Source organism: Taudactylus pleione, unplaced genomic scaffold (genome assembly GCF_031769625.1).
Source record: "Taudactylus pleione unplaced genomic scaffold, aTauple2 ptg000010l, whole genome shotgun sequence".
NCBI lineage: Eukaryota > Metazoa > Chordata > Amphibia > Anura > Myobatrachidae > Taudactylus > Taudactylus pleione.
The window spans coordinates 6,078,931-6,098,599 of NW_028284413.1; the positions used below are offsets into that span (position 1 = coordinate 6,078,931).

The window sequence follows — 19,669 nt, forward strand, 5'->3', positions numbered from 1 at the left end:
ATGTGTGAAAGGTAAAGTGGGCATCCTTTTCTAGTGCTGCTGCGGCATTGCAATCACAATGAATTAGCATACTATCACAGTTGAACTGCGTTCATAATTGCCAGGGCCATAACTAGGGTAGTGAGATCAGTGCCATGGCACAGGACACCACAGGGCAGGAGGCGCTGTTTGAGCCTGTCAATTTTCCTGTTTATTATCATTCTCACTTGTAGCTTCCTCTTCTTTTATCCCCAGCATCTTCTGCCCTCCCATATCTCTTTCCTGGCCCTTCCCCTTTTCAGGTATCTCTAATTAAAAAATGGTAAAGGAGGGGTGCCAAGGCTCTCTCTGGCACAGGGCACCAAAAAGTCTAGTTATGGCTTTGATAATCACCATTGCATATGCAGTTGCATTTCATAGTGAATCAGGCCCTCTAAACTTTACTGTAAATCAGCAATTTCAGCACTACTCACTGGTTGTAATTGTTGACAAAGAGATGAGTTGAAAAAGAAAAATACAGTAGCACTGCCAATTATTTTATTTAACTTGTTTGTGCAGTTGAATACAATTACTGGGCAGGATGCAGCAAAGCCAGAAATGCAGTTACACCACCAAAAATGCAGTTATCTGAGTTTTGACTGTACTTCTTATATACACCAAGCCCCAGAATGTGATGCACTCCAGAGTTTGGATGTGGTGAGTAACGCCACATTAGGTATGGGATCCCGGCTGCCAAATGACCGGCAGTTCGATTCCCGGCTGCCACAGCCCGACAAAACAGCAGAGCCCGGCAGCGGAAGCCCGACAGCGCTGGAAATCCCGATCATCCCTAAGGTAAGTATAAACTAACCTAACCAACCACCCTAACCCTCCTTAGGGGTGCCTAACCCTAACCTCCCCCCGAAGTGCCTAACCCTAACCCCCCCTTCCCTGCTGCCTAAACCTAAGTCCCCCGGGGGGGTGACTAACCCTTAGTCCCCCCCGGGGGTGCCTAACCCTAACCCTCACTCCCCCTAGCCTAACCCTAACCCTCCCGGGGGGGTGCCTAACCCTGATTCCCCCCCAGGTGCCCTAAACATAACCCTCCCCCCCCACGGCTGTCCGCTCGCGGCGCCTGGCATCCCTTCGATCGGGATGCCGGGCGCCTGCCTCCTGGCTTTGGGAAAATGACAGGCATCTAGATTTTAGATGCCTGTCATTTAACCCTAGGCGGGATAGAGGATTCAGGAAGCGAGCGGTCAGGATTGCGGCCGCCGGCTTCCTAAACGCATCCGAGTAACGCCATCTTCAGATAGCATTACCTTATAAGAGCCTATGGGCTTCTACTCGTGGCCTCCCCCCTGGGCCTGGGAGAGATCCAATTGGATCCCTCCTATCACCCCCTGAAGAGCATTTCCTTCTGCGCATGCACAGAAGGACATCAGAGGAACTTCTGGGTCCTAGACCCGAAACTCCCTTACTCGCAAAGGACTGCTCTTAGGGATAAATTTTCTAAGATTCGTGTTTGCCTCGATTTGTGCCATTTGTCAAATCGGATAGGATCGATCAAAAACTGCCATTTTTTTCACTTTAACAATCGGGAATTTACCAAGCTCGCGGTTTTGACAGGATTCTGAACTGTAGCATAGGTTGTATTCACAGTTACACTGAATGTTGGATTTCCCAAGATTTTTATGATATAGGAAGTTACATTTCCATAAGGTCGCTGCCAGCTCAGAAATTCAGACGTGGTGCTGACATTCACTGTTAGGTCATTCACTTTCTCAGGTACTATTTGCAAACATAGAAGTAATGCATTAAAAGGACAATATTATGTATATTGTTAATTTCTATTCTATGAGTCAGATTCAATTATCTGTAAACTAGGTCATGTGCTGCCACTACTGGTGGTCCGGCCGGCCGGGTCCCGCCACCTGTGCAATAGATCTGGCAGGTGATGGGACTGGCACATGCAGATGAATGGCAGTGGCACCATGAATACACATAACACCATCTTCTAGGGACTGCATTGGTTGTAGCCCCTTAAATCTGTGCAGGGCTGCCTGAAAGGCAAAGCAGCAGCTTCCACTGGCATTTGTCTCATTTTGGATTCTGAGTCAGATGGGAAAACTCGAGCCTGACTGGGATCGTGCTCAGATTCACTATGTTCAGGTTGATCCTTTTCTCTGGGAATCAGACCCGTTCATCTCTAATAATTTTCTCTAAAAAGCAGAGAAATTATATAAATTGGAATATGTATGTTGAGGTATTGTAATGATGGGAGTGTGGTTTCTGAACTTGAAAATGGGAGTTATAATTAAAAAATATATATATATTTTACAAACTTGTATTGTCATAATTAAAAATCAGTTTAAATAAATTTTAATATACACCATAATGCTGTAGACACTATTATTTTCTGAAATACACTTTCTGGCTATCATTTTTTTAAAAATTTGAACGTAAAAAAATTTACTATTTGATGTCATTTAACTGCCTCCAATACTTCACTTACGGCAAATTACAGCCCTCTATAATGTCCTGACAAGAGGGGGATAGGAACAGGTACTGATCACCTGGGCCTGGGCCTTTTGGAGGATCCTGGCAGGGGCCCAGGCTAGCTGCTCAGAGAGACTCTGGGCCTGATTGGCAATGGAGTAAGAAATAGCAAGTAACTCTGTATCTGTACAAACCATGCTGCAATGCAAGGGGTGCAAATACATACATATTGTTTGCATGTGAGGTAAATACTGGCTGCTTCTGCATGTAACTCACAAATGTTGGACAGCTTTATTTTTACACTGCAATTTAGATTTCAGTTTGGAGACACCTCTCCCAAATCTAAATCACTGCACATGTTACATCTGCACCACATGCAGTGCAGCATGGTTTTACCAAGATACACAGTACTTGCTTTACTCTATTCCCAACTCTAAATCAGGCCTTCTGTCCAGTGCTAGGATCTGACCTACTGTATAAGTCCACTCTGCAGAACTTTTTATTGGTTGTCAGAGTAGAAAAGAAAACTGGAGCTGGAAGAGAGAAATAAACCTGCCCACATATTTTATCTATCATTTGGAGATGTCATATAATAAAGCCCTTCATCCAGGTGAGCTGTTGGAAGGAAACTTATTTATTTTTAAATTAAATGAAAATAAATATATCACTTTAAAAAAAAATAAATGAAAACACTTCACTTTAAGGTAATTGGTTCTTGTGGACAATTGATGCTACTTTCTTGAACACAATAGAATATTACTGGAACATAATTTGTATCTGTAATTTCTCTGACACCCTTCCATTATACTATTGTGCTGTACTTATGACAGAATATGAATTATATTTCAAACATCAACTTACCACTTCCCATAGACACTTACTTGTATTATCAGCTACTGGAGAACTATCCCCTATTACTACTCCTCCAACAAGAGCAGAGACCAGAAATGTGTAATAATTCCCAGGGATCAGATCATCAATTGTAGTAGAGGTTGTGGTCACATTTGCACTGAATGTTGAGTTTTCCAAGATTTCTATGATATATGAACTTGCATTTCCATCAGGCGATTAATACTGCTTTTAGACCTAAATCCTGGGTCTGATCCGAGTAGAGGAACTCAGTTCCAAAACGGGTCTGACCCAGGACATATCTTTTCTACTGCGGCGCCGATCCCTTTCCATATCAGCGCCGTTCACACTGCACACGGGTGCAGTGGATCACTTCTCCTGGCGCTTGGAGATGACATCATCTCCAGGCGCTGGGAAGCCCAGAAGTCCCCATGCTGTAAACAGGAGCAGGGTTTCATGGGTTGATCCCGTGTTAAACCCTGCAAGTTACCTGAGTTGGATTGCCCAGTCACTCGATCTGGGATTCCAACCCTGGCCCCTTTTACACCAAGGAGCTACCCGGGTTAACCCTGTAATAACCAGGGTTTTAGCTCCGGCGTAAAAGGTTTTTGTCAATGTGCCACTGCAATGTTCAACTGCAGATATTATGGCAGAATAGATAGCCTATCATTGCTAGTTATTCTATAAAACTCTATAGTGTATGAGGGAAAACTATTGATCATAGAGGTTGGAAAGAGTGGATTTTGACCCTGCACTGGAATTTGAAAGTGATATCGAGGAGTATACAGTATACTCCAACATATGAGAACCAACAATATTTGTATGTGTTATTTTTGATACAGTATTACAGAGTCTACATAGTTGGTGGAGCTCCCCAAGGTTAATTATTTGATTTAACAGGGGATTGTTGCGCAAGCGAGCAAAATCACAAGAGAAAACCTCTTTTGGAGGGCACGTTTAGTAGTTAAAAATTTACTTTTATTAGGTATTCTTTATAATTACATTAATATATACCTCAGGAAGAGAAGGAGTTTCTTCCTACAGCATGACCAAATAACTTTGCTATTCTTTAATGAAATAATATACATAAATGAAATGGCGTTCAGACAATACTGATGCTATTAATGCAAAATATATGAATAAAAATACTCTCTTGTTGAAATGTGACTGATATCATAGGCAAACGCAGGGGGGGTTTCCATCTGCCTAGAAACCCCCCTCCCCAGCACACATCATGACCACAATAGAAATAGTAATATAATACAATGTTACTAGTGCTGCATGTTCTTTTCAGTATCACAAATGAAATAATTAGCAACACCTGTGGATCTTTTAAAATGTGTCAGCCAGTAATAAATATACCTGTGCACCAACTAGAAGATGTGGAAAACATGCACTGTTAGACCATCAATATGGTTAATTATTATTGCTGTATAATAATATACTATCCAGTACATAAGGAGACCAATATGTACATATATGTCCAGGGCAGTTCTAGGTTCTTCTGCTGCTACCCCAGACTCCCGGACTTTCTCCAATAGTCTGGAATGATGCCCACATCTGAAAAAAAACATTCTGCTCACACAAGATGGACCTTCTGCCACATCTAATGGCTTACTGTGATCGCTGGTCCTGTATATGCTGGAATTATGCAGCACAATACACTTTGTATGATGCATATTAAAGCTGGATAAGTGCTAATTATACCCTCTTCATGGACTGGCCACACTCACTCTAAAATCAAGCATTCGGAATCCCCCCTCTAGAAATCCTGTGTTTGCCACTGGATATACAGTATGTCACTCATATTTATATTTTAGAGTATCAGGCAGAATTTGGGTATGAATATATCCTGACTAACAACAGGTAATAAGCTGCAATATTGTTATTCCTTCAACATCGAGTGGTGGTTACAGTATGTCAGAACATAGGTAACATCCAACATATTACTATTTTGCCATTTAATACAATCTCTGATGCAATTAAACATCATTTACCCAGGACTTAGGACCAGCTGACCGGAGCTCCAGAGGACATCACCGGAGCACCGATCACAGTACATGGATGCAGTTAAGTGTTTTTTTTTATAATATATTTTTTTTTGCAGTGATCAGCTTGTGGTCTTTATAGACCATCAAGAGGGTACAGTCATTATTAATGTACTGGGCCTGGGCCCAAAGGGGGGCCCGCAGCATGCAGATGATCCTGCCTGCAAATTTTTTCTTAGTTGCAGGCATATGCCTGCCTGTGACTAATAAGTAATTTGCTGCCAGTGAGCTGTAGACCCCCCGGTTCACTGATACTGACATTGAGTGATATTCTGTGCTGCAGCAGCTGAATGGGATTTAGATGAGGGAAGGGGCACATGAGTCAAATTCCCCAGGTCTTCCTCTCACAGGAGGGTGAAGACTTCAGTCCAACCATTGACTCTTCCCAATCCATACCCTCATCTTTCCTTCTTTATTCTCCTCCTTCCCTTACTGCTTTCTTTGTAGCTACAGTCCGCCTGCTAGCTGTGCCTACCATGCTGCACAGTAATAGAGGCGCACAGTGGGGGAAGTTTCTTAACTGTGCATCTAAACATCTTATCTTCCCAAGTGTGCTTCTGCCACTATCCCTTCCCAAGTGTGATTCTGCCCACTCCATTTCCAGGTGTACCTTTGACCCCTTCCTCCTCAAGTGTGCATCTACTCCCCTTCCTCCCCAAGTGTGTATCTGACACCCTCCCTCCCCAAACATGCCTCTGCCACCTCCCTTTTCAAGTGTGCCTCTGCGGCCCTCCCATCCCAAGTGTGCCACTGCAGCAAATTTGTTTATGTAATTGATATTTATTTATTCATATAGCTTATATGCATATTTTCTTCATTGCATCAATGTCAGTAGAAAATAAGAGTTATGGTAGACTTACCATTGACAACTCTTTTCTTTGAGGTCCATAGGGTCCACATGGATACCATGGGGTAATGTGGTTGGAGAGATCCAGGCACAAAACAGTTAAAGCTTTCACGTCCCAGGATGCCTTGGGTCCTCCTCCATATATACCCTGCCCTCAGCCACAGGCCTTCAGTTTTGTAAACAAACCTCAAGACAGTAGAAGGAAAAAGGAGAAGGAAGACCAATCGTACACCAGAAACACTCTCACACAAGATGAGGGAATCCATGACCGAAAGGAAAGAAAATCACCCAATGCAGTCAGGTCCTTCTGGGTGGATGCCCTGAGGACCCTATGAACCTCGAATAAAAAGAGTTATCAATGGTAAGTCTACCATAACTCTTATTTTCATCTGAAGGGTCCATAGGGATTCACAGGGATAGCATGGGGATGTCCTAAAGCAGTTCCCCTAAGGGTAGGGTATGCTCCTGAGCAGCAAGCAGAACACATTGCCCAAAGAAGGCATCCTAAGAAGCAAAGGTATCAAACGCATACAACCTAAGAAAAGTGTGGACAGAAGACAATGTGGCTGCCTTGCACAATTGTTAGCTGGCGATCCTCGTTTGTGAAAACCATATAATACAAAAAGAGCATCTGATTTTCTAACAGAGTTTGTATGCTCCACATATATATGGAGAGCACAAACTACATTCAGGGAGGCTTCACCTACAGAGAGGTCTGGAGCCTGAAAAGTTGGAACTACAATTTCTTAATTTACATGAAAATGGGACACTACCTTAGGAAGGTAACCCTCCCTTGTACGAAGAACAGCTCTATCCTGGTGAAAAATCAAAAATAAGAAGCGACAATAGAGCGCTGCCAAATCAGAGACTCTGGTCCTCATTCAGAGGCGGTCGCACGGAGCGATTGGTCATAGCGAGCAATGTTTTTTTCAACTGCGCATGCGTGTACATGGCAGTGCGCGTGCGCAAGCCTGTCTTTCCGACCGCAATCCTCTTGCTCGCTAGTCACTACAAGGTCGTAGCTGTGATTGGCATTTCATGCCATTTGTGGGTGGTTACAGGGGAAGGTGCTTGTGAACCGGGGTGTGGTGGTGCGCATGCAGGCATGGTTGACCTTAAAAAGGGCGTTTAACGGCGTGCATATATTACTGAGCGAGTCATCATACACGTCATCTCATTGCAACAATGACGCTACTGCTCGCAGTGCTAAAGGTAGCCCAGGGTCTACCTTAAGCATTGCAAGTGCTGGCGATGGTTTCTGCCTCAGCCGATGTTTGCAGGCAATTAACAATGTAACAGGTGTTAATCGTCCTGACGTAGGTTGCCTCCTGTGACCAACTCTGAATTAGCCCGTAGAGATAGGGGTGTGCTATCATTGTTGTGTGTGTTTCCATGTTTATGATGTGCGTTGTGACTGAGCGCTCGTTTTGCATATTGTCGATCACTTTGGGTGCGACCGATTGCTCCTGAGCGACCGCCTCTGAATGAGATCCTCTGTGTGCAGAAGGGATAGCAAGGAGAAAAAGTGTCTTCACTGTCAACCATTTCAAGTCTACAGAGTCCAGAGTTTCAAATGAGGGAGCTTTTAGCCCCTTAAGAACCAACGACAAATCCCATGGTGCTACCAGTGGAACAAAAGGAGGCTGAACTCACAGAACTCCCTGAAATTAAATCCTAACATCTGGTAATGAAGCAATCTTTCTCTGGAACCAGACTGACAATGCAGAAACCTGCATTTTCAAAGTGGCCAGGTGGTAACCAAGGTCTAAACCCACCTGGAGAAAAGCCAGTAACTGGGAAACCCTAAACACCTTAGGGTCATACTATCTGTGGGAACACCATTGACAATTGAATGTCAAACCCTACAATAGATGCGGGCAGAGGAAGGCTTTAGTGCCATAAGCATCGTTTGAATCACATAGCTGGAGAAACCTTTGGCTCTTAAAATGGATGACTCAAGAGCCACACTGCCAAAGCCAGACAGGAAAGTCTGGATGCTGGCAGGGACCCTGTGTAAACAGATCCTGCCAAAGAGGAAGAGAATACGGACTGTCTATGGATAGATTCTGTATGTCTGTGAACCAATGATGTCTGGGCCTAGCCGGAGCCACTAGTATTACTGTTCCGCCTTCCTACTTGAATTTGAACTCTTGGGAGGATGGAATCGGAGGAAAGAGATACACCAGCTTGAAGTCCCATCTTACTGCACGTGCATCCATGAATGCTGCTGATGGGTTTCTGGACCTGGACCCATACCTGGGGACCTTGTGATTTTGACCCAATGTGGTCTATGTCTGGTAGGCCCCATTATTCACCAGGAGCTGAAATACTCCTGGTTGGAGAGACCACTCTCAGGTGTGTATATCCTGATGACTTAGGAAGTCCGATTCCCAATTGAGGACTCCCAGGATGAATATTGCCGAGATAGCTGGAAGATGACGGTCTGACCAAACCAGAACCTTTGTCACTTCCTTCATGGCTGCATAATTTTGAGTGCCATGTTGTCGGACTGGATCTGAACTGGCCCACCCTGACCCAGGTCCTGTGCCCTAAGAAGTGCTTTGTATACTGCTTGCAGCTCCAGAGTGTTTGTATGTGTGTCAGTGTGTATGTATCTGTGTCAGCGTGTGTGTATCTGTGTCAGTGTGTGTGTATCTGTGTCAGTGTGTGTGTGTATCTGTGTCAGTGTGTGTGTATCTGTCAGCATGTGTGCATATGTGTCAGCATGTGCATCTGTGTCAGCGTGTGTGTGTTTCTGTATCAGTGTGTGTGTGTGAATCTGTGTCATTGTCTGTGCATCAGTGTCAGCATGTGCGTATCTGTGTCCAGGGGTGTCTTAAGAGAGGAGGGGGCCTGTGTGTACTTCCCGTGCAGGGCCCCCTCCTCTCTCCCAGGTGGCCGGCAGCCGAATGACGTGGCTGGCCAGCCACCAGAGCATTAATAGACTCCGGGCACTGAGTCTACTGCACATGCGCAGAACACCCGAAAAATGGCCATGGTGGCCATTTTGCAGCATTCTGTGTATGCGCAATAGACTCTGGGTACTATAGTGTGCCCGGAGTCAACTTTGCATGCGCAGAACACTGGAAAAATGGCCGCAGTGGACATTTTCCGGTGCTCTGAGCAGCGCTGTCACCCGACGCGGGACCACAGACAGGTGAGTTTAAAATAATATGGATGCAGGATGTGCGGTGTGGGGCCTCCCTGGACCCGGGGGCCTGTGTGCCCCGCACACACTGCACCCATTATAGATATGCCACTGTCTGTGTCAGAGTGTATCTGTGTCAGTGTGTGCATCTGTGTCATAGTATATCTGTGTCATAGTGTATCTGTGTCAGTGTGTGTGTATCTGTGTCAGTGTGTGTATATGTATGTATCTGTGTTAGCGTGTGTATATGTGTCAGTGTGTGTGTATGTGTCTGTGTGCATGTCTGTGTCCATCAAATACACATGGTAGCATATATATTCCATCAGTATTTGTACCTGGGAATGACGTGCAGTGACGGAGGAAGTGCAGTTCCATGCCCATACAGTCCACAAAAGAAGAAATTTGTTCACTCGCCACAGGTTTTTATTCCCTCTCTATGTCCAAGTGCATATTAGGGAATGACATTGGACAGTAATTGATGATGTCTGGGTACAAATACCAAGAGACAATGTGGGGGGGCAGATGATATCGTGACTGAGAGACTACACAGGGGGGGAAACGATTGTGTGCTGAGAAACGTCTCAGGAGGAGATGGTGTGGCTGAGAGATGCAGAGGGTAAGGAAGTTACACATGGGGCACACATCTGGTTGAACCGCTGCTTTATTCCTACACAAACAGGCATCTTCCGGACAATGTGACCTACATGAATAGTGAATAAGGACGGAAGACACCATCTTCCCAGGGATGATACATTTCTTCAGAAGTTCCACATTGTGAGAACAACCACCATATAGGTAAGGTGCATATGGGAAGGAATTTTCCCAGAATGACGAGAAATGGGTGGCATGTCATGTTTGCACACCCCATTTTAAGTGACCATGTCCCTACTGTTATTTGACCACACCCATTTTTGCCTCGCAAATATGTTACCGTGTCTATGTGGGGGCGGGGCGTTCTTCTTCTTGACCTGGGCTCCGAAGACCCTAGCTATGCCACTGCTTGTAGTACACAGGCTGCACTCAGAACAGCATGTAACTTCACATCATTTACAGACTCCTAACAACCTGGAGAGCATCCCCTGCACAAGGCATGAAGGTAATCCTACACCACATATACACCCTTGATTGAGAACTCACCATCCAGATTGCCATCTGGTAAATATTAGATCTGCTAACTAGAAAGGTGAGCACCGAGATTAATTTAAAATTATATCATATATAACTATCTTTTCAACAACAGAAATGTTCTTGATGCTTATAACAATAACTGGCACTTACTAACCAGACTCACTGCCACTGCTGATTCTTAGTATAGGAATAACCCTATATATTGCTTCTACTATTTGTGTTTGTTCACATATTGTTTTATATGTATAAACTCATTTAAACTGTTATATGGACCTAAGGGGTCAATCCTATTAGGTGCGAATTGTGAGATGCGAGTTGCGATTTTCACTTCGAATTCGCATAGCGAATTCATTTTGCAATCCAATTAGCAACTCACACTGATCAGTCAGACTGAATTCTCAAGTTTCCAATCGCAGAGAGATGGAAAGGAAAATCATTATTTTAAGGTTAAAATGTGCTGAACCCCTTGGACACCCCCCCTAATAACCAATTAGGCAATTGGAAGTTTCTAATTAGCTTATTTAGTCCAAAAATTACATGTCATTTTTTGAGGTAAAAAAAGTCCTCAAATTACCCCAAAATCAACTTTTTCATTAGTTTAGGCACCCCACATTTAATTACAATAATTTTTTATTTGAAAAATAATTGTTTTTTACTTTTTTTTTCCTTTTTTCAAGGTGCCCTCAAAGTACCCCAAAATCACCCTTTTTCCTAGTTTTTTTTTTTTTTCATTTTTCATTTAATTTGTTTGAGATTAAACGAAAAAAGTTAGTTTTTTTATAATTTTCTTGCATTTTAAAAAAAAAAGCACAAGTCAGCCATTTGACACCATTTCAAAACCTACAGTACTTTCCTAATGCCCACAAACAGCTGTCTATGCAGTCCTGCTAGCGAATTTATCCATTTTGGGGGGTCCAGGATGGTCTCCCACATTTTCATGCATTTCTTGCAAATCTCATTTGGCAGTCAATTCGCACTCCTCTGCTGCGAGTAGTGCGAATAGGCAATTTTAATTGGATTGGAGAATTGTCGGGAGCGCGTTTCGCGGCGAAGTGTACAAGTTTAAAGAAACAAACTCGCTACTTGCAATTTGCACCTATTTGGAACGAGCCCTAAATATTTGATCTCTTCACACATACAGAATCTTCATACAGATCTCAGTATTTCTGTTTGTGGCTTATTAAAGAATACGGTTTATATTTATTAGATTTTATGCAATGATTTAGTTTGATGTTCTTTTCTTTTAAGCTATAGATGATCTTCAAAATTCCTGGATTTCAGATTGTGCATCTGTTTAATGTGCTGCAAACAGTGGCAAATCTATGGTTGGGCAAATGGGGCATATGTTATGGGCACTGCAGCAGGTCAGCAGAGGGGGGAACCACTGACCAGCCCAGGGCACTGTATCTGGCAGCAGTGGGCTGTCTGTGACCACTGTGCACTTTGCTGTGCACTTCTTCTTCACTGTGTCTAGACCCAGCTTTCACCAGCTCCCTTCATCTCATGGCCTAAGCTCTCTTCTTGCAGAGTCAAGAGACGGAGCTGGCCAGGGTCAGGGAGATGAGCATAGGGAGTTGCTATGGGACCAAGATCACCTCCAGGGCCTGCCTATCCCCATACACCCACCTCACTTCTTGCTGACTGCCAAAAACTGCAGCTACTATAGGGCTTTGCGACCTTCAGAGATCGCATAGATAAATTAAGAAGATAGATAAACAAGAGAAGTCATTAGAGATACATAATAGGAGACAGGAGGAGAATATAGAACAGAAGAGGTGAAATCAAGAGGTATATAAAGGTTTAAGAGGTGAAATAATACAAGGGGAGATCAACGGGGTAAGATGGATTAAATCATAATGAGGTACAGAAATAAAATCACAGGAGACAAATGGGGGAATCATGGGGACAGGTGAAATCACAAGAATTGGGGCCATTATATTACAGTACATATAATTTAACATGGATCTGGTGTTTATAAAGTTTTTTATCTGGATCTGTTTTTTTCAATGTATTTTATATGGAACTGGCTTTTCAATGTATTTTATGTGGATCATGGGGTACACTAACCTAACATATGTAAACTCATAATATAACCTAAGTAAACTACTATATATCTATACAGTATATAGATATAGTGCTGGACATGTACCCAAGAGTGACGAATTGGGGATGTGTCATTAGGACACAACCCCTCCCTGGTCAGCAATGCCCCCTTTTTGGGAGTGTGCATGCCTTAGATGTGTGCAGGGAAGCAATAAACACACCTCAGTGCCCTGCCCCGATCTACTGTGAACACTAATTTCTATCATGCTTTATGGATTTTGTTTGCAGGGGGGGCACCATTTTTCAATTTGCCCTTGGTGCCAAAAACCCTAGTTATGCCTCTGGCTGGAAAAACAAGTCTGAACTATGGAGGCTTCACCACACAACTTACAGGACTTAAAGATTCTACTGCTAACATATTGATGCCAGATACCACAGGACATATTTAGAGGCTCTGTGGAGTCCATGCCATGTTAGATCATATATGTTTATATAGCACAAGGGGTTACTTACACAATATTAGGCAAGTGGTTTTAATGTTATGGGTGTATGTGAAGGGTTGGATATGATAACCCGATGGCTGAGTAGCCGCCGGGTGCAATACTAATGCCAGAATCCCAATGATGAGAGATCCTGACAGGGGCAGGTAAGTACACTAACTCTCCCCCTCCTAACCCTCCCTTAGTGGTGCTTAACCCTAACCTCCCAAGGGGGTGCCTAACCCTAACCCACCAGTCATGCCTAACCCTAACCCTGCCTCTCTGCACCCTAAACATAACCCCTCCCTGGGGTGTGCTTAATCCTAACCTACCCCCTGAGGTGCCTAACCCTAACCCCCCCACAGCCTAAGTCTAACCCTCCACGGGGGTTGCCTAACCCTAAGTCCCCCCAAGGGTGCTTAAACCTGACCCTCTCCCCCGTGGCTAAGAGCTAAGCTGGGTCAGTGTATCTTCATTTGGGAAGCCATCGGTCGAGATTCTGGCATCAGGATCTAGATGGACACAAGGATTTCAATGCCTGTCTTTAATCCCGTGTTGGGATTTAGATGCTATGATTTAGACAGAATTCCGGCCATCAGTATTTCAACTACATCCCTATGCGACAAGGGGAGAGTGAGAAGGGCATGTGAGATATATTGTCTCCTCAATCTTGACACATATATCCCATGCCATTGATACTTTTGCCCAAAACCCACACAACCTCAACATGTTCCTACTTCTTGTGGTGTCCCTCAAAAAAAGAATATGCTCTTGAACAGAGCCTCTGCTGCAACTTACTTTCTTCTTGGACAGCCTGCATGCTCCTTGTACTCAGCATTACAGCCTGGAGAAAAGATGCGGCAGTGAGCCGTGAATCTGCAGAGGGCAGGTATGCTCTGCATAGACCACCCACATCACCCACCATAGCAGAAGTGTATTATTACAGTGGATGCTTTTTATTAAATGTCCTGATTATTATATAACTAGGATGGGGATTGGTATGAAAGGCGGTTCAAATACTGACACCAGAAGACTGGCAACAGAAGTTCCCGACAGGTGACTATATTTACTATTACTAACCTTATCCACCCTAACCCTTCCTTAGGGGTGCCTATCCCTAACCTTCCCCCCAAGTGCCAAACCCTAACCCCCCATGTAAGTGCCTAAACCTAACCCCCCCTTCCCCGCAACCTAAACCTAAGTTCCTCCAAGTAGCCACTAACCTAACCCTCCCCCCGATGCTGCCGGGTCCTGCCACCTGGCTTACCTTCATTCATTATGCCCTGAGTTCAGCTCCTGGCATAAGGATAATGATAGGTGTTGGGATTTTGATGCCTATCATTAGACCCCTGCCGGGATTAGACAGTCGGGAAGCTGGCGGTCGGCATCGTAACCATCGGCTTCCTGACTGCATCGCCTAGGATGAATGGAACTTTTCTCATTGTCTATAGGGGGATCACTGGGAGCAGTCTGTCAGATTAATAAAGCTTTTTTTTCCTTTTGGTTATTCATGTTATTATTGAATTACAGAATTAAAAATTTATGCAAGCACTTTACTTTTTTTAGGTGGCAATCCAGATGTATGTTGACATGAATTAATATAATATGATATATGGCTTTAGACAGGAGGATGGTATGACAGGAAGCAAAAGGCTGAAGGGATGGGGCAGGAGGATGGAGTGACAGGGAGCAGGAGGATGAAGTGATGGGCCAGAAGAATGTAGTGAAAGGGGCAGGCAGTTGGAATGGTAGGAGGGTTGAGAGACAGGAAGCTTAAGTGACAGAGTGCATGAGGCTGGAGTGATGGTGCAGGAGACTGGACTTACAGGGGCTGGAGCAGAGGCATAGTGAGGGCAGAGCCGGTGGAGCCAGAACCTTTTATGAGTGCCAACAGTGCTATTTCCCTGCTGCAGTCACATGCCTTCTATGCTTCTATGGAAGGCCGGTCAATTAATGCTTAATGTTCCAGCCTGTACTGTGAATGAGACAGACTACAGTGAGGGGTCAGGCTGTGATGTCAGTGGTCTGTGACTGCGGACATCAAATGCATTTTCTGCACCCCTGAATGCATTTGCAATTGGCATTCTGGATTCACAATTTTCAGCACTGGAAAAGTGCTTAGGGGGGAACTGAATTTCTCTTCTCTATGCCTTGGATCACCAGCTGAAGGCACTCAGAGTGGGCTGATGTATGATTATCAGCCCATCTGAGTGCTGCTTTCTACTTAGCATCAACTGACTGACCAGTCCACTCTGAGCTGCTGAGAATATGCTGTTTATATATGGGATGGAGGGAGAGCATGGGGAGTTGGAGGAGGAAAGGGACAAAAAGGAGGTGGTGTCACCAAGGCAGCTATGGTCACTGGGGTGGGGTAGGAGTTATATTACTGGGGAATAAGCTACAGAGGTGGGAACATATGCATACAGGTGGTACATTTTTAAAGGGATATTCTGTAAAAAAAATGCTCAATGATTGGGGGATAATGCAGAAAAGGATTTCTAGAGACACACCTAACAGGAAGGCAACAGACACCAACTGGGGAGTTCCGTGACATGCACTTGCTGTGAGTGCCATGGCTCCATTCTACACCTCTGTACTAGAGTGAAGGGTCAGGAGGTTGGAGTGACTGCAGACTGGAGTGACAGGGGGCAGGGGACTGGAGCGGACAAGAAGTAGGAGTTGACACAGGGGGCACAAGTCTGGTTGAACCTCTATTGTTGATGACATTAAAAAGAACCCACTATATAGGTAAGGTGTATTTTTATTTAGTACACACAAAGTATATAATGTGTAAATAATCCACGGTTGGTTTGGACACACACAGTAACAACATTCTCAATGTCTGGGGTGCAAACCCCAGTCTCACCCCTTGGAGTTCCAAAATTATAATCCCGGTTTGTTGCCCTGCTCCATAGTTGCTGTGGGCTTTGTCCTGAGGAAGTCCAGGTTATGGGTTAAATGCTCACTGAATTTTACCCATAACCTGAATAATAAAAACTGTATATTGTAGAATTTTTTTACTAATGGGGTACTAAAAGAACATTTCTCCCTGGGCTCTACTTGGTCTAGAACTGGCTCTGGCCCCACCATAGAGGACCAATTCTGATGCCAAGTAGTTCCAGGCTAGTTGAAAAGTCTCACATCTGGTTTACCATGTCATTTAGCCTGAACGACATGTACATTTGCAATTAGCAGCACATTACAAAGAGAAAATCTCTCCCAGTATATTATACCACAATAACACAAATACAGTGAACATTCTGATACAAGATCAATAAAAATTTTTTTTTTTAAATCAAACAACATCTGAGTTGTACCTCGGAAGGTGTAGTGTACATGTTGGAATGCCCATGCGGCCTACAGTATATTGGCCGAACAATAAGAAAGTTGAAGACCAGAATCATGGAACACATGAATAATATAAGAAAAGGCGTGAAGACGCATAGTGTTTCCAACCATTTTCTATTACACCACCAAAAGAACCTTGGGACTAAAACTTTTTGCAGTTTAGAAAATTGAAAAAAACTGGAGAGGTGGTGATTTCCAAGAACAAATTGCAAAATCAGAAACTAAATGGATCTTTAGGATGGGAACTTTTCAACCAAATGGTCTGAATTTAGACTACGACCTTGGTGCATCTCTATACATGGAACACTCTATTTTAATAAAAATGCACCAATATTTTTAGTGTACTTTTTCAGAGTAACTTTTTTAGTGCAACTTTACTTATACATCGCCCCATTTTTTATTATTTGCTTTTGTACTTCCAAAATATTTAATTTGTACATATGTTTGTTTTTATTTTACATTTTTTATTGATTATAAATATATTAAATTATTTTATATTAATTTTTCATATCAGAAGTCAATCTATTTGTTTGTTTATTTTACATGTAAACATATTATTTATCGCCCACCTAGTATAGTATTCATATTGACCTGTTATAAATTTTTTACACATTGTTTATTCTACTACGAACTCATAGCAATTACAGTATATGATTGAAGCAATATGTGTTATTATATATATTTTATATATATTTTTATAGATTTTTTAATACATTAAATAAAGTTTATTATACATGGAATTTATTTATATATTTTATATATATTCACAACCAACTGAGTATCAACCAACAGCTAACAATGCAATAAGCAATCAGCAATCAATTAACCAATTAATGACTTAAAAGGAGACCAAGTACAGCACACAGGCACCTTGAAAAATTCACTCTGATGACAAAATGCATTGGTGTTTACCCCTGACTGACATCACTACAGCAGTGACCACACTACACCGGGACCACGGACCCCGGCTCATGAAGTGCAATGATCACGGTAACTCCACTGGTAGCTAAAGAAGCAACCCTGACACAAGGAAGATCAATTGGCAGACACACGGGATCAGCGTACAGTTGACCAACTCCGTACAACCGCTGCAAGGCAGAAAGGTCATCCATTAAGTCACTGTCACTAGGGAAAGGTAGAGTGAGCATTTACTTATTACCTACCCTTCACCTGCCAGTCATGGGGATTTCTTTTGAACTCACACACTTTTTCAATGTTCACAGAAAGACCTACAAACTTAATTGTTATGGTTTACATATTCAGTATTTTGTGTTTACAAATGTTGCAGGTCTGAGTGTTTCATTTATTTATGTATTTATATTTCTACAAGCACTTTTTATATATCTGAAGTATTTTAAGTTGGGTGTAAAACCTAATAATTCTAAAGCAGTTTACACATTTTTGGGAGCACCAGATTAATCATTCTAAATCAGATATCACCCTGTATTGGATTGTTCATCCAATAATATTGAATGTGAGCAGCCTTGCTGTGGATGGCCAGGTAGACCATCCTTGGACCTGTGAGCAGCTTTAGCAAAATCAATGTAGCTTAACATGTTGGCCAGGAGGGGGTGCAGATCAGGAAAAGAAGAAATCTATTGGTCTTTGCAGTCACTTTCCCAATTTTAATGTGAGTCTGATGGATCTGGGGATAGGTGGATGTGGTAAAAGCTCAAATACTTCTACCTGCAGCACCAACCTCTGTGCACTCCTGTTAAAACTCATTCATGACCAACAAAAAAATGTTTCATAAGCAGCCATTATATTTAATTAAAACAACAAGTAATTCTACTTTATTCAGTTTTCAGGATAACATAAATAGATACAATGGGATGCAGTTCACATGCCGGTGGACGGGATGCCTCCAGTGAAAATACCAATGCTGTAATCCCAGCGCTTGGCATAATGCTGACACTGATACATCAAAGGGCGAATTTTGAAGTCCAGATGGCAGTAAGTATGTCCAGTTAGCCAGGGTTGGGGGGTTAGGATTAGGCCCCCCTAAGGGGGAGATTAGGGTTAGGCATCAGTCCCTCTCCTTCGACAAACTTTTTATGATTCTGCAAATCCCTATATATCCCCCAAAGTTTCTGATGAACTGCAATTTAATAATCTGCAAATGGCAGAGCTACTGAGATGATCTTCTCTTCCTCTTGCTCTTGCTCTCAGTCTCCAAGTGCTTTGAAACCTGAATGTTGTGGAATCTTTTGACAGTTGTTAGAACAATAACAAAATCTTTTAACCAGCATTATCCAAATGTTGCCATAATTCCTTAAAAGTTCTCCTGTCACTGACAAGATTTATGTGATTAAGTAATTTTCTAGTTTAGAGAAATTGGGGCCCTTGAAATCTAAGGCCTCTTCTACTGCTCCCAAAAAGAAAGATATCTGAGCTTCTCAAGACCTAATCTCTCTGCAGCTGAATGACAGCATTGTAAAAGATTTTCATATCTGCCTTTATTGTGGGAGCTCCAATCATCTCATTCTGGACTGTTTCCTCTGCAAGCCTATAAGAGGTGGCAGATCTCAACATCAGGAAATTCATGTCTACAAACAGTCTTGAGTATCTTGGTCTGTTCCAACTTCCATTACTCCTGGTATGGGTAATAGAAGAGTTGCTCTAAAAGTCTTCCAAACCTCTTATGTCAATAGAGGTATCTGATTTGTGAGCCTGCAGAGAGACATCCAATGTTCTAACCTCAGGAGGGATGACTGATGTTCTGACCCCAGGAGGACTCTCTGATTTTCTGACCCCAGGAGGGGTCTTTGAGTTGCCAACCAAAGGAGGGTGTCAGATTTGGATTCTTTTTTGAACCCAGGGCAGATGCAGGAGATAGAACTGGAATGGTTTTGTAGTATTGAAATACAGAAGGTTTAATGGGAGTATTAGAATTCATGAAATGGATATATAAACTGACAGAAATAAACAAGTCCAAGTGATATGTGGCAGAAAAATAAAGTCCAATTAGTGAGGCTGGAAAAAAGGTGTCAGACAGAGAAAACACAAGTCCAATGGAGGTGTGACTGAGGAACAGAGATCTGAAGTGCTGTAGTGGGTTCCAACCAATCAGATTCTACTTAACATTTAACTAGCACCTTCTAGAACATAATAGCTAGAATCTTACTGGTTGCAATGCACAACATCTTCAATTCTAAAAAATCTCAGTTTAGTAAATGTACCCCTTAATGTCAACCTTTAGTGGGAAAACTTTAGAATGGGATAATTCACTTATTCAGTCTGATGATCTAATGTTCCAAGATTTACAGGCATTCTATGGTGCTATCATTAAAAAATTTGGTCCAAAGACATCCCGTGAGGGATC

The 19,669-nt window shown here is 42.9% G+C and overlaps 1 protein-coding gene across 1 annotated transcript in view; it reads right to left on the reverse strand.

The window, feature by feature from the left end:
- LOC148542660 (titin-like) overlaps nucleotides 1-19,669 on the reverse strand; it is a gene marked incomplete at its 5' end in the record, with an annotated part of 334,539 nt that overhangs the window by 65,656 nt on the left and 249,214 nt on the right. The window lies entirely within an intron of this gene.